Consider the following 14,820-nt stretch of genomic DNA (forward strand, 5'->3'; position numbering starts at 1 on the left):
ACTCGACAGGCCAAGCTGTGTATCCAAGATGGAACAAGACAGAAATAGAATCACTCAGAAATCAACACTGAAACAAGACAGATCAACGACAACATGTAACCACAAAACGAAACAACAAAAAGCAAAGCATTGTTGTTGTTGCTAGACTGCATAGTGCTTCCTGAAATAAAATTCTGTAAAGTCTCAGAATGCGATGGAAACACCAGTCATTCTGTAATTGGCCCATCTTCTTCCCTACAAGGAGAGCAAAAGGTGCTCACTAACACAATTGCCCTGATTTCAAAACTGTCCATTTCTTTCTAACCTTTTTTTCAAAGACATTCAGCACAAGACAAATTGCAGGTCCTAATTGTTATTATAGAGGCTTTTGTGTGTTTATTAACGGCTTCTGACTCATCCCATAATTATTACTGTGGTTTTGTGTTTCTATGCCTACTTCTGCCTTGCAGATTCTATTATTTTGACATCTTGTACCTAGCACAATTACCATATGTACCCAAGAAACCTTTTATTGACAGTCAACAAATGATTTAACAGTACCTTTGCTACTGAGTTCTTAAGTAAAATCATGAAGGGACAATGTACATCTTATACGATGCATATCATGTTATCTATATAAAAATGGTACACATTAGTTAAAATAAGCAAAGTCATGCTTATCAGAAATTTCCAACCATCATCTCATACCTCAGTCTTCCCTAATTGCACTAGAGAAGGGCAAAAACATAAAGAAAGAAAGAAAAAAAGAAAGAAAGAAAGAGAGAGAGAGAAAGAAAGAAAGAAAGAAAGAAAGAAAGAAAGAAAGAAAGAAAGAAAGAAAGAAAGAAAGAAAGAAAGAAAGAAAGAAAGAAAGAGAAAGAAGGAAAGAAGAAAGAAAAAAGAGAGAGGAAGAGAAAAGAGAAAGATCAATTCTTATGGATTGGCACACACACATGTAGTCTCTATTTGAAGTTACCAAAGCCCTGTTTCAAATGCTGGGTGTTCAGTAGTGTATTTATTATGGGGATTATGAAATCCTGAGGTTTGAGGTGTAGAAAGAGAGGCGAGTTTGAAATCTAGGAGTGCTGTCTTACGATTTTGATGTGAAATTAAATGTCTCGCATCGACCCTGTCCTAATGAAGATCAGAATGTTCTCTTAGCATGATCAGAAAGGCTCCTGTGTTGATTACCTCTTGGTGAGCTGAGAAGAAATGGAAAAGTTGAAGCATCGATTCTGAAGAAATTTCTTTTCTTGCAAACCACATATTACCCCAATAGATTTATTCTTAATCTTTTAATAAACTGAAACAGTTACTGATTTCTGCTAATGGTGCCCCAGCTAAACCTCACAGAAGGTTCTGCAGTTCTGCAGTGAGTTAGAAAAATCTCCCGTTTCTCAATATTTGTCTTTGTTTCGTTCCATAGCTGAGTTTAATTCTTATTATCTTCAATGACAATGCAATTTCAGATGATGAAATTTCTCATGTGAAACCTACACCTTTCAAATAATAATTCACAACTCCAAATGGGATTTGTGTGTGTGTGTGTGTGTGTGTGCATGCATGCACAGTTCACCTGAAGATGACAGTCTGATTTGTGAACATGTAATTCATTTCGTAGATTAAAATGCATTTAGATATAAACAAGAAACACTGCTGTCTGTGAGGAAACTTTAAATTTACATTATCCTCAGTTCATAATGATAGATGGAGTGGCAGAAGCAAATCATCTCAAAAAGATTTAAAAAATAAAAAATAAAAGCCTTCACATCCTTGAAAAGAAAAAAAAATAGATGAGCCAATGATTTTAGATAGGATCTGGTTCTTCTGAGTCACTCACTCAGATTTAGATATGCAATATTTCTTGCCAGCTTCTTATCTCTACTTCTTGATTGATTGCCCCCTCCAATAAAATTTTGCCATCTTATCTATTCCTTTCATCATTACTATGAAAATGATAATCATAAAATCACATTAAGAATAAAAAAGACAAACATGAAATCTACCTGTTTTATTCAGAAATGCTCTACTTTTTGTTGTTGTTGTTGTTGCTGCTGCTGCTGTTTTTAATATTATTACTATTGTCGGTCATGAGGCCTGAACTCTGGGCCTGGGTAGGGTGCCTCAGCTGTTCAGTTCAAGGTGAGCACTCCACCATTAGAGTGGAGGTGCCACTTCTGGTTTTCTGGTGGTTTTATTGGAGATAAGAGTGTCAGGGTCTTTCCTGCCCAGCCTGACTTTGAACCATGATCCTCAGATCTCAGCCTCCTGAGTAGCTAAGATTACAGGCATGAGCCACCAAAGCCCAGCTATTATTATTACTGTTATTGTTATTATTTATGTATTTATTTGCTAGTAGTGGGACTTGAACTGAAGGCCTCATGCTTCTGTTTGACTTATTTGCCCGAGACTGGTACTCTTCCACTTAAGTCCTACTTCCATTTTAGGCTTTACATTGGTTAATTTGCAAATAAGAATCCCACAGATTTTGTTCCCTATTCTGGCTTCACTCTGTTGTCCTGAGATCTCAGCCTCCTGATTAGGTAGGATTACAGGCTTGAGCCACTGGTTCGTAGCACAGGTGAAGGCTCTAGCAATTTGCAGGCCCCACTGAGGTTGTCACAGCTTGTCTTGTTTCAGAGTACTGTGGCTCTGACATAGACATGACTCTCCCTTTAAATCAATGGGGAAGAAGAGATACAATTCTTGTGTCATCTGGAAGAGTTTTTTTTTCTTTTAACAGCTGCCACCCTAACATTTTATGTTGCACAGTTCTCTGTTGTGGATGATCTTCTTTATAGAGCCTTTTGCAATTTTCTGCCCTCTCTCCTGCCCGCTCCACTGTGTTAGTAGCACTCATTCCCTTGCTTCCAGTTGTGGAATCAACAACAATATTAAAATCCAGATCATCCAAACTGTGTTTTAGCCAATACTACTTGAGAATCACCGGGCTAGGACACATATCTCTCTAATAATACATAATTGCATGGGTCATAACCCCAAATATGCATGCTTTATTGTACAAAAATATTTTTAATTCACCCATTCTTTGGTTCTTGCTGGGTAAGGTTAGGAACTTGTATCCAGTGCCAGTCTTCCTGAGATTTTTCATCCCACCTTTATCATTTGCTACATTTAGATAGTAGGGCAAGTTCCAGCTCTTCTCTGTTCTCCTTCTCTTTGGGTTTGGGAATGATAATCACACCTAACTCATGGATGCTGTGTGAGGGCTAAGATAGGTGTTTTACATGAAAGTCTTAGAAACAGGGTCATTCTGGATTGGTTGCCTTGGTGATCAGGGAGAATTTTCTCCCCATCTTCCATCTGGCCACTCTTCTTCCTTTTTGACCCTTGTGTGGCTATGTCTGAGAAAGGAGGACCAGGCCACTGGGGTTGCCTCATTACAAAAGGAGATAAGAGGATGTCCTAGCCTATAGAATGCTTCTGCTTACCACATCCTTAACACTGAAAGGGTTGGTCAGAGTTGTCTAAATCCAGGACACAGGAAACAAGAATCTACCACCACATCTTCTCCTGAGGTTCCCAGGATAATACCTTTCTCTGTGTGACCAATAATTTTCAAATTGACTTTTATGTGTAAATACAAAGGCCAACAGTTCCCAGCCCCTGGCAGCTTTTCTACCTTTCCTGGAATTAAATATAGTTTCTTTACATTTTTATTATCTATCATCTCTACACACGAAGTAGTGTGTGCACATTTATTTATTTGTTTATCTCTTTATCTATAGATTCTATGTATGACTATATATATATATATATATACATCTTTTAAAATATATTTTTTATTGTAAAGATACTGTAGAGAGGGGTTACAGTTACAAGAACAAGGTAATGAGTCAATTTCCTATTGAGCATTGTTACCCCCCTCCTTTGTTTTCCCCCCACCATCCCTTTCCTTCCCACCTCCCCAACTCCTCCCTCCACCCCCAACGTTGTAAAGTTCATTTTCAACATATACAATGATCATGGAAACTTTCCAGAACACATGATATTTGAACTTAAAGCTGAAAAGAAGACAAGATCGTAGCCAAAGACAGTCAGTGGGAGTTAGTTCTAATAAGAAAAATAAAAAGTAAAATAATATATGTCTGGGTGTACTGAATAAGCATAGTCAAGGGATGGAAGGAAACTCAATGTATGTCTATCAGTGGATGTACGTGAATGTCCTGGAATTTGTCGTCTAGGCTGTTCCTTGTTGATTAATCTGATATTTTGTGGATCCATCTGAAGTGTTCACCCCAACCCTGCTCATCTATTTTCTTGGAGGAATTTATGGTCAGATAGATCTGTTTCACCTTTCAGATAAGCCCCAAACTGACCTTTCTGCAAAGTTCTGTAACTACTTTATCTAGGTACATTGGTCTCTATAAATGATCCAGCTAGAAATACTATACAAGTACACATGGACATATGAAATGTTTCAACAAGAACTTTTTATTTGAAGGTTCTTTTTTTATCCAGTCAAGAAAAGACAGTTTCCCAAAGGCAGGGGACTTGTCTAGTTTGTTCATCTCTTGTCACTAGTGCTTGGACTATAGTCTGGCACGCAGCTGATGCCCAAATACTACTAGCGAAATAAATGGCAGGTTGAAAGAAGAAATGTTTCTCACTGCTATGTTGCCCATCATTTTTACTCCAACTATCCAAGTTCTTGTCAACAACTCAATATCCTGGGACAGCGGGCATACCACCCTGTTCAGAGAGGAAAGTCAAAGCAATACAAAACAAATTCTTTTGATAGCCCATTTCATTTTGTACTGAGATTGCCAAGAATCTGACTCTCCATTCCTTATTCAAGGCCAAGAACACATGGGCACTAGGCCAAAAGATTGTGCAGGGGCTTAATTTGGACATCTCTTCTATTTCCTGAGGCCAAAACAGTAGCACTATGAAAATCCGTTGAGCACAGAGGAAGAGAAGCAAATATACATTTTACCTCCTCACACACACACACACACACACAAATTATGTATTCACTTGATTTTCAATGAACTAATTGCAAGAGTTTACTGCCAGTCACTTGTCATTTTGTCTTGCTTCACTTTTTAAAGATAAATGACATTGCAAAAATAAATACGGAGACAAGAATTTGTTTAATTTTAAGCACAGGTTAAAAAGTCACAGTAGGTATTTGACTAACAAAGACTCTATCTGTACTTACTGGCTCAGTTTCATTGTCCTCATATTATTTGAATTATTGAGAGCATAAAGAACAATTGGAAACCCATCTTACTATGGGTTCAGATTTCTTAAAGTCTACTATGGTTAAATATAACAGTAATGCAATTTACATATATTGTTAATTGCTCACAATAGTTTGAAGCTCCACGAATACAGTGAATGAATAGAATTTCTTTTCCACTAAAAATTAGCCTACATCCTGTTCCTGTCTCTGTCATTTCCATCTCTGACCTCTTTCTGCAGCTGCAGGTCCATAAAGTCACAGTTCTGTTGCATTTGTGTTCTATTATGCTTCCTAGTACAATGTTTGACCACGACTGATTATATAGCTCAATTGGAGTGGAGAAAATTACCGGGTAATTTAGAAAAGAATTCCCTTTCAAAGCCTGCAGGAACCTGCTCTTCAATTTAGAAAGAAATTTACAGGATCAGGTTGTTTGTGTGAGTTCTAAGTATTGTTTAGTGTTTTGACCCAGGGTTGCTCGATATATCATTCAATCAAATATGATTTTATGTCTGTCTCTTTTTCTTCTCTCTGTGCTATGAATTCAGATGAACTAAATATCTTTGTCATCAAATGTAGCACATTCTTTTCTCTGTAGTTACATTTCCAGTAAGTGCAGTCAATCCATGACTACTTTCTTGCTATTGTTTCTAACATATTTATAAGATGATTTCTTTGTTGCTTCCTATGTACCCCCACAGTATAACCCCTGTTTTCATTGTATTTGATGTTGGTATAATTTGTGGAGGGGAAGGGAAAAAATAGTTTAAATAGGGATACTGGTGGACTCATTGCAACAGTGAGATGTACAAGTTATTATGTGGAAAAACGAACTTTACAATTTTGACAGGAAGGGGATGGGCGAGAGATGGGAGGGCAGGGCTGGGAAGGGGAAACAAAGGAGGAGGCCACAATGCTTGGTAAGAAATGTACTCATTACCTTGCTCATGTCATGGTAACCCCTCTGTACGGTATTTTCACAATTAAAAAAAACCTTATTAATAAATCAAAAGGAAAAAAGATAAGTAAAGAAATAAAAAATTTAAAAAAAGAAACAGCAGAGTGGCAGTAGCTCATGTCTGTAATCCTAGTTACTCAGGAGGTTTAGATCTGAGAGCTGTGGTTCAAAGCCAGCCCGGGCAGGAAAAGTCCATGTGAGACTCTTATCTCCAATAAACCACCAGAAAACTGGAAGTGATGCTGTGGCTCAAGTGGTTGAGCGCTCGCCTTGAGCTGAAGAGGGCAAGGACATCGCCCAAGCCCAGAGTTCAAGCCCCGCAACCAACAAAAAAAAGCAAAAAAAAAAAAAAAAAAAAGAAACAGACTTCCACTATAACTTTGCTGAATATAAGATGAAGGTTCCTCCTCCTCCTCCTCCTCCTCCTCCTCCTCCTCCTCCTCCTCCTCCTCCTCCTCCTCCTCCTCCTCCTCCTCCTCCTCCTCCTCCTCCTCCTCCTCCTCCTCCCCCCCCTCCCCCCTCTCCCTCCCCCCCCTCCTTCTCCCTCCCCCTCCTCCTTTCTTGTTTTTTTAATTTAATTGTATTGTAAAGCTAATGTACAATGGGGTTACAGTTACACAGGTAAGGTAGCAATACATTTTTTGGCCTACCCCTTTTTTATTTTCTCCCACTTTCCCTCTTCCACAGCCCTCCCCCCAAGTTGTACGGATCATTGCTAACATAGTGTCTTGTGAGTATTGCTGTGCATTCGTTCCCCTTTGGCCTTTGTCTCAACATTTTGTTGTTCCCCTTTCCTTCCCTAATTCAGATAAATGTATATATAATGCCCAGGGTACCAAAATCAAATACAGTGGTAAAAGGGGATAAACCAGAGGAAAAAAGCACACAAGAAAAAAACAAACCATATAGTACATTAAAAGCAACCACAACAAAAAACCCTCTTGGTTCCATATGTTGGAGTTCCTTTTGCTTAGCATCTTTTTCTATAATCATATGTACATAGCTATTGAGCTATTGTGTTCCTCAGACTCTCCTAGACAGATACTAATTATTACAAATGAGGGAAAACACGGAATCTATGTTTCTTTGGGTCTGGCTTACTTCATTTAATATGATTTTTTCCAAGTCTTTCCATTTCCTTACAAATGGGGTGATGTAATTCTTTCTGATGGAAGCATAGTATTCCATTGTGTATATATAGCACATTTTCTTGATCTATTCATCTACTAAGGTGCTTTTTAAATATATTTCCATTTTAGGGAAATTTCAAATTCTATGTTATCAATCTGAGTTGATTGGAAATGCCCAAAGGTTACTTGTAAAATGGAATGTCCTTGGCTTCAATCTTTCTTCCTTTTATGCCTTAAACTTTATCTTCATTGCAAATTGTCTGACCCTAGTGAAAGATTGCTGCCAGTCTTAGGTAGAAAGAGGTTAATTATTACTTTAGCCCTTACACATTTCTGTATTTTATGGCATCCAGGCTTTTTCTTCATTTTGCTTAGGGATGTGTTGCGTTTTGCTTCAATGGCTGGAATGATCCAGATTCTCTGTATATGTAAAGTAAGTATTCATCACGAGAATGACACATAGTGGGGTTTTGCCATGCTCCCAAGATCTAGCTTTTCATATGAAATGCTAGATGCTGGGTGATCATTAATTGCTAGGCCAGACAACCTCTCCAGTGCATCTGGTGGGTACATGGGGAAATTAAAGTATGCAGATATATGAACAGGAATGAACACTGGACACAGAACACGGAGAGACATGTAGGAATATTTTCCAAATTTATCTGAGAGTATAAACCATGCATGGCTGATTTGTGTATTAACCATCATTTGAATCTTGCCAAACTGTAAGTATACAGTTACTCAATACAATACAGTTACTCAATAGAGTCATACTTACAACTACTACTCCAAGACTGGACATGACAAAATATCAGGATTTGTTTTATAATGTTGACTACTACCTCTATTCATCTGCTGTTAATTGTGTGGCAATGGTCACCCTCTTATACTGAAAATACTTCCAACAACAAAAACCTACTACACATAGCCCTTTTTAGTTCTTATTTTATTTTTTTATTTTTATTTTTTATTTTTTGGGTCTGGTCGTGGGGCCTGAATTCTGGGCTTGGGCACTGTCCCTCAGCTCTTCAGCTCAAGGCTAGCTCTCTACCACTTGAGCCACAGCACCACTTTTTTCTTTTCGCTTATGTGGTACTGAAGAATCGAACCCAGGGCTTCAGGCATGCAAGGCAAGTGCTCTACTACTGAGCCACGTTCTCAGCTCTCATTCTTATTTTAAAACCATAGTATATGTGTATGTGTGTGTTGTGGGTGGCAGTTATTCTTTATTTTTCCCTACAGGAAAAGATGCCATTACAAGAGCCATGATAATTCCTAATTTCATATCTCATCAAATACATAATAAAGCCAGCAGCAGACAAAGTCATAAAGTATCTACGGCTCTACCTAACCAAACCTACATTAGAAATATCAGCCAACTGTTGAAGCTCTCCATGAGATAATAATGGGGAAAAAGTGAAGATATCTTCCTATTTCTTCAATCTTATCACTTTTCAAAAGACCTTAATACAGTTTTAAGAATGGAAGGTCATCTTAGATAGAACTATTCCATTAATAGCAGCTTAAAATTTCTCTAGTTATGCCCAAGAAATGACCAAAATTAAAATAGTTACGGGGACAATGGCCTTGGGCTTAATCATTCAAGACCTACTGGAGGGTTCGATGTCAGATGAGAAAGAGCCTGCAGTATTGCCAGGTTATCACATGCACTCTCATTCTTCCTTTCTCTGGCATCTTCCTTTGCTTTCACCTTCTGCTTTTCAAAATGGAATTCATAGAAATGCATTCGCAACAGCAGTACCAAACAAGAACCTGACTGAGACTTGTCATATCTAAGGTTTTGGCTATTCCACACCATCATATATGAACTAGTGGGTTAACATTATACTTTCTCCCATCCTCAAAAGAGCAGAGGATATAAAGCTGTGGCTCAAGGTTGAATATTAACAGACAAAAATGCGTTACAAAAATGTCTAGGACTTAAGTGTTCATTAGTAAATAAATAGTTGGGTAATTGTATGTTATTTCTCTTTCCACTTCTGTGTTCTTTCAGGTAAAGGTTAGGGGAAAAATGCAGAATGAACAAGGAAAGATATAAATAACACAGGGTCCAACCATGTTTTTGTTTCCCCTTTCCTCAGATAGTTCTGTCTTATGTTGCAGGCTATTGAAATTTAAATCACATTAATTTTTACTGTTTTTTAAAAAAATAGAACAATATTGTATCTGAATGTGTTCTGTCATATTCAAGTATTTAATTCAGACTTGTAGAATCTGACCCAAATCTTTTGCATGTAATTGGGGGGTTGAATAAAATGTCTTCCTAGGTGTAATTTTTCTTTAACAGCAGGTAGCTAGATTCTGGATTCTGTCCCATGTCTCGTTTTCCACTTCCAGTCTAAAATTTTGTGAGCACAAAAATACCTTCCATCACATAAAATTATAGTTATTATGTAGCATTAGAAAAAAATCTGAGTATTTTCAGCTGAAATTTTACATCAATTGCTAATAGCTCTTACACCCTCAAAGGGGTGTGTGTGTGTGTGTGTGTGTGTGCGTGTGTGTATCCACTTTCCATTTTTTATTTATTTTTATTTGTAGTACATAAACACAAATATCAGAGTCACTTAAAGAGGCATACCACAGAAGGACTGGCCCTCTGTTAATGAGGATGGACCTAGTCTGATTATTTTGTTTAAATTAGAAATAGTATCTTGCTTTCTTGAGGCATAATAGAAGGATATCTTTAATGAGAGTGAGATGTTTAACTTATTTAATCTTATCCTTCTCTTTACCCACTTACCTAGCACTATTAATTCTCATGGCATTTGTATTTTCAAAAGAACAGAGCTGCATAAAAAGAAGAAATTCACTAAAACAAACAAGGAATTGTATTTTCTCCCCCCCCCCACACACACATTTTTTTATCATCATTTTTTGTTGTTGTTGTTGTTGGTCATGGGGCCTGAACTCGACCTGGGCATTGTTCCTGAGCTCTTCTGCTCAAGGCTAGCACTCTACCACCTGAGCCACAGCAACACTTCAAGTTTTCTGGTGGTTAATTGGAGATCAGAGTCTCATGGACTTTCCTGTCTGGGCTGGCTTTGATGATCAAATCCCTGCTTCCTGAATAGCTAGGGTTACAGGTGTGAGCCGCCACTGGTGCCCGGCGTCATCAATGTTTTTCCTTTTTACATGTCCATATATCCATTCGATGTTGCCCGATCAGACTAACTCATCCCTCACTCTGATGCATCATCTTCCCTTACCAAATCCAATCTCAACCAGCCTCCTTGCCCCTTTTCTTATCTATACATAAACTATTTTGACCATAGTCATCCTTTTACCACATGAGTTCATCCTTTTCCATCGCATAGTACCTACTCTCTAGAAAGGACCTGTTCTATACCCCTGCCACTTTTAATAGTATGTTAATTTTCAAAGAAGCTTTACTATGCTATTTCACATACCCATGTGCCTTTTAATCAAATTAAGCCTTTCCCCATCCCTACTAGTGTTGTCATTTCACAAGTTTCTGTGAGTTTCATTTTGCTATCTTCATTCAGAGAGCCAATGTATTTTAGTACTGTTCAACCTATTTTCTTTTTTTTTAATCCCAAGGATTAATTCTTCACAGTTCTAATGAGCATAGAATACGTCTCATAAAAATGTTTTTGACCCAGTCCTGTTGGATATATTTTATTGTCATTTTTCAAATTGCATTCCTTTTACATTCATAAAAAATAAGTTTTCCTCTAAAGAAGTAGGCTGTATTATAGCAGCAGAAGCTACAAAGGGTGAATCTTTACCTGTTCCCCTATTTGATCATTGCCAGACACCTACTCCGTGGTGATCATGCAAAGACAGAATTGCCCAGTAATATATTTCTCAGGGTGTATATCACCATTATTAAGCAAATGCTGATTGTACATTGTAATTCTCAAATACAATCTATTTGTTCTATTGTATAGAGACCTTAAATTTGCTCTCTGATATTCTCTCCTATGTACTTATAAAGAGACTCCAGTCATTTTTTTCAAAATGATTTGATGATTGTGAAAAGGCAAATTTGTTCTCATCCCAGAGGATTTAAAAATAGAAGACTTGACTCACCTTGGGGTGTGTAGCTAAATGCATCAAACTCAGAACTGCAAGCATTCCTGGTGACTATGCTTCTACTTGATGCTAATTGCTGGTCCCAGGCAGTAGGGGCAGTAATGAAGGTGGGGGACTGTCAGCTGATGAGGGCTTTAAATGTCATGCTATGAGTAGCTGTTGGAGAGAAGAATGTCCAAAAGCACTAAGAGATTATGCCATGGGAACAGACTCATTTGAGAATTAGTTCTCCTAATAAAACATTACTGAGGCTGGAGGAAAGAGCAGATTGCCGACTTATGGCTTGTTAACAAGAATCTTCTGTAGAAACTCCAAAGATCATGGCCTCCAACTAATGAATATTGTAGCAGGGAAATGGCATGACAGGTTCCCTCTTGTTCCAATTGAGCCTGTTTCTGCAAGAACAAAAGGTCATTTGTGCTAAAGATATTGAGGGAAGCATGGTTTGGACATGCCTCACAATGCATTAGAGTTCTGTGGCTCCTGTGGAATTGATTTTTTACACCAAGACCCAATGGTTGCGGGGGAGGGGGAGAAGGGGGAGAATGGATGTCACTCAGTTCACCAGAAGATGTTTAAAATTGAATCAGTCACAAGAAGTGGGAAATGCCAGTGGGCCCAAGGTAGCATTTTTCCATTTGGGAATAATATTCCTTACTGAGATGCTGTGTAACATAAACATGATAGCACATCACACACACAGATTTGCAGTGATAAAAGTAAATCAGTAAGTAATAATTTAAATCAAGTGTATTTGAAAATACAGCAATATAGATTATCCAAATTCCAAACTCCTTTGTAGCAATCTGAATAAAATTTCTTTTTTTCTTTATGGTACACCAGTTCTGAGCTCTGTTTTTGAGCTTTTTTGCTGTGTGTGTTTGTGTGTGTGTGTGTGTGTGTGTGTGTGTGTGTGTGTGTGTGTGTGTGTGTGTGTGTGTGTGGTGAACTTAGTTTAAAATACTGCCTATCTTTCTCCCTCTCTCTCTCCTTCTCTCTCCCTCCCCCTCTCTCTCCCTCTATCCCTCCCTCCCTCTCTGTCTCTATCTCTCTGTCTCTGTGTCTATGTCTGTCTGTCTGTCTGTCTGTCTCTCTTTCTCTCTCTCTCCGTATCTCTTTCTCTCTCCCTCCCTCACTCTGTTACTGTCTTGGGGCTTGGATTTAGCCCCTGGACCTTGTCCTTGAGTTTTTGTGCTCCAGGTTAGTATGCTCTATCATTTGAGCCACAGCACCATTTGTAGCCTTTTTTTGTGTGAGTTATTGAAGGTAAGAGTCTCGCAAACTTTCTTTCCCAGGCGGGCTTTGATCTGCAATCTTTTCCCTACAGCATTCTTTGTTTTTCCTTTGTTAATCCAGATACATTTTATTTCTTTCTTTCATGATAATAAAGGAAATTGGAGTCTTGATGTAAATTCTCTGTAAAATAACTCTTCTTTTTCTCATGATTCTAAAAGCTCTAAAACAAGAAATTTTCTCTTTTCTTGCTCTCGATTTGGATGCATCCCTAGTAGATCAATGAGCTCCCTTCCCATAGCTTAGCATGCTCCTTCCCCTCTCCACAGTATAGCATGCTCCCTTCCTAGGTAACACTAGGCAGACTTAGTGAAGGCAGTAAATAACCAGCCTCCAAAGCCCTTTACCTTGAGGGGGCACTCCTCTGAGGCAGCTGCCACCAAATAAGGCAGCAAGAGCCCCTTAGAATGACCTCCAGATCTGGACAGCCGCAGAGCCCCTTATCCTACTACTTGGACAGCAGCCCTAAATCCTAATCCACCATGATGAAGCCCCTGATCCACATATTCACACCTGGGTCTCTACCTTCTGGACCCTCCTAATCTCAATAGGTTATGTAGGTCACCTCAGACAATAGCTGGCACTTCTTTTCACTTCTCCCTTGTGAGAGTGGGTCTTGCCGGTCCCTTTGCCGGAAATAAATCTTTGCTTTATTCTTTGTACCTGGGTGTCTGAGTGGCTTTCTGGCAAAGTCTAAGTAACTCTAATAGTGCCTTTCTAGAATTTACATATTACATCTATATAGGGTTAGTATCTATGGCAAAATGTGTGTGCATATGCGAATGTATGAATTATTTTCATGTCCAGTTAGGGTATTAAAATTGTCTAGTATTGGCCAGATCTGTGGCTCAAAAGATAAAGCTCCTGACTAGTAAATATGACTTTCTGAGTCAGTGTTCAATACCAAATAAGGAAAGAGTGAAAATGACAGAAAGGTGAAAGACAGAAATAGAGAAAGCAGGGGTGAGAGAGAATAGAGAGACAGAGGAGAAAGAGAAAATAAAATTTAAGGTTATCTACTCCCAAATTGTTCTTATGAAAAAATTGTCATAATTATGTTTTTACAGAATAGTTGCTTTATTTTATTATAATTATTTTTAAGGTAAACAACGTATGCTAAGTGACTTGCTTAGTAATTCTCATGGAGCACTCCTTTTCATTTTCTTCTATGTCAGCTTTCTGCAATCAAAGAGCTCATGCCAGAAGTGGATGTGCTAAACACAGTACCTGTCTACCATAAACTTGCATTGCTTTGAGTTTTGTTCTTGGAACAAGCAAAGTGTTCTGCTCATGTAGAGATATTTGCGTGTTCACTGTGGACTCAAAGTATCATCACCTGAAAAACAGCAACTCTTGGCCAGGCACTGGTGGTTGACATCTGTAATTTAGCTATTTAGGAGGCTGAGATCTGAGGATCTCGGTTCAAAGCCACACCAGGCAGGAAAGTCCATAAGACTCTTTATTTCCAACTACCACAGGAAAACCGGAAGTGCCACTGTGGCTAAAGGGGTAGAGCACTTGCCTTGAGTTGAAGAGCTCAGGTACAGCACCTAGGCCCAGAGTTCAAGCCCTATGACCGACGAAAAAAAAAGAAAAAAAGCATCTCTCTCCAAAGGAGCACCATATGGGACTTCATCCTATGAGAGTTACTTATCCTCATAGGATGAAAGGAAGAAGCTCTTAGAATGTCATATATTTGAAACCATAAACTTGATAGACTTCTTCAACCTAGTCATGTTCATCACATCTTTTCCTGTTGAAAAAAATCACTTTTAAAAAAATTCACTGAATAATATACTATGGCATGGACATACCAACATTTGTTTATTTGTTAATATACTTAAAATTGCTTTGGTTATTTCCAAATCTTGGCAACAACACATGCAGCTACCATAAGGGATTTTATACACATTTTCCAAGTTCAAATTAAATTTATTTAAACAGATATATTAAATCACAAAACTTGCATATATATATATATATATATATATATATATATATATGGCAGTATACTATTTCAATACATGTAAAATTATTATGTCAGGCTAAACATACCTATTATCTCAAACATGTATCACTCATTTAGTACAAAAGTATTCCAGATCCTTTATTCTTGATTCTACATGCACCCTACTGTCCAATACAATCCCCAAACAGCTTAGGCTTCTTCTAACTAT

The sequence above is a fragment of the Dipodomys spectabilis genome, unplaced genomic scaffold (assembly GCF_019054845.1).
Source record: "Dipodomys spectabilis isolate Male_0828 unplaced genomic scaffold, ASM1905484v1 ptg000273l, whole genome shotgun sequence".
NCBI lineage: Eukaryota > Metazoa > Chordata > Mammalia > Rodentia > Heteromyidae > Dipodomys > Dipodomys spectabilis.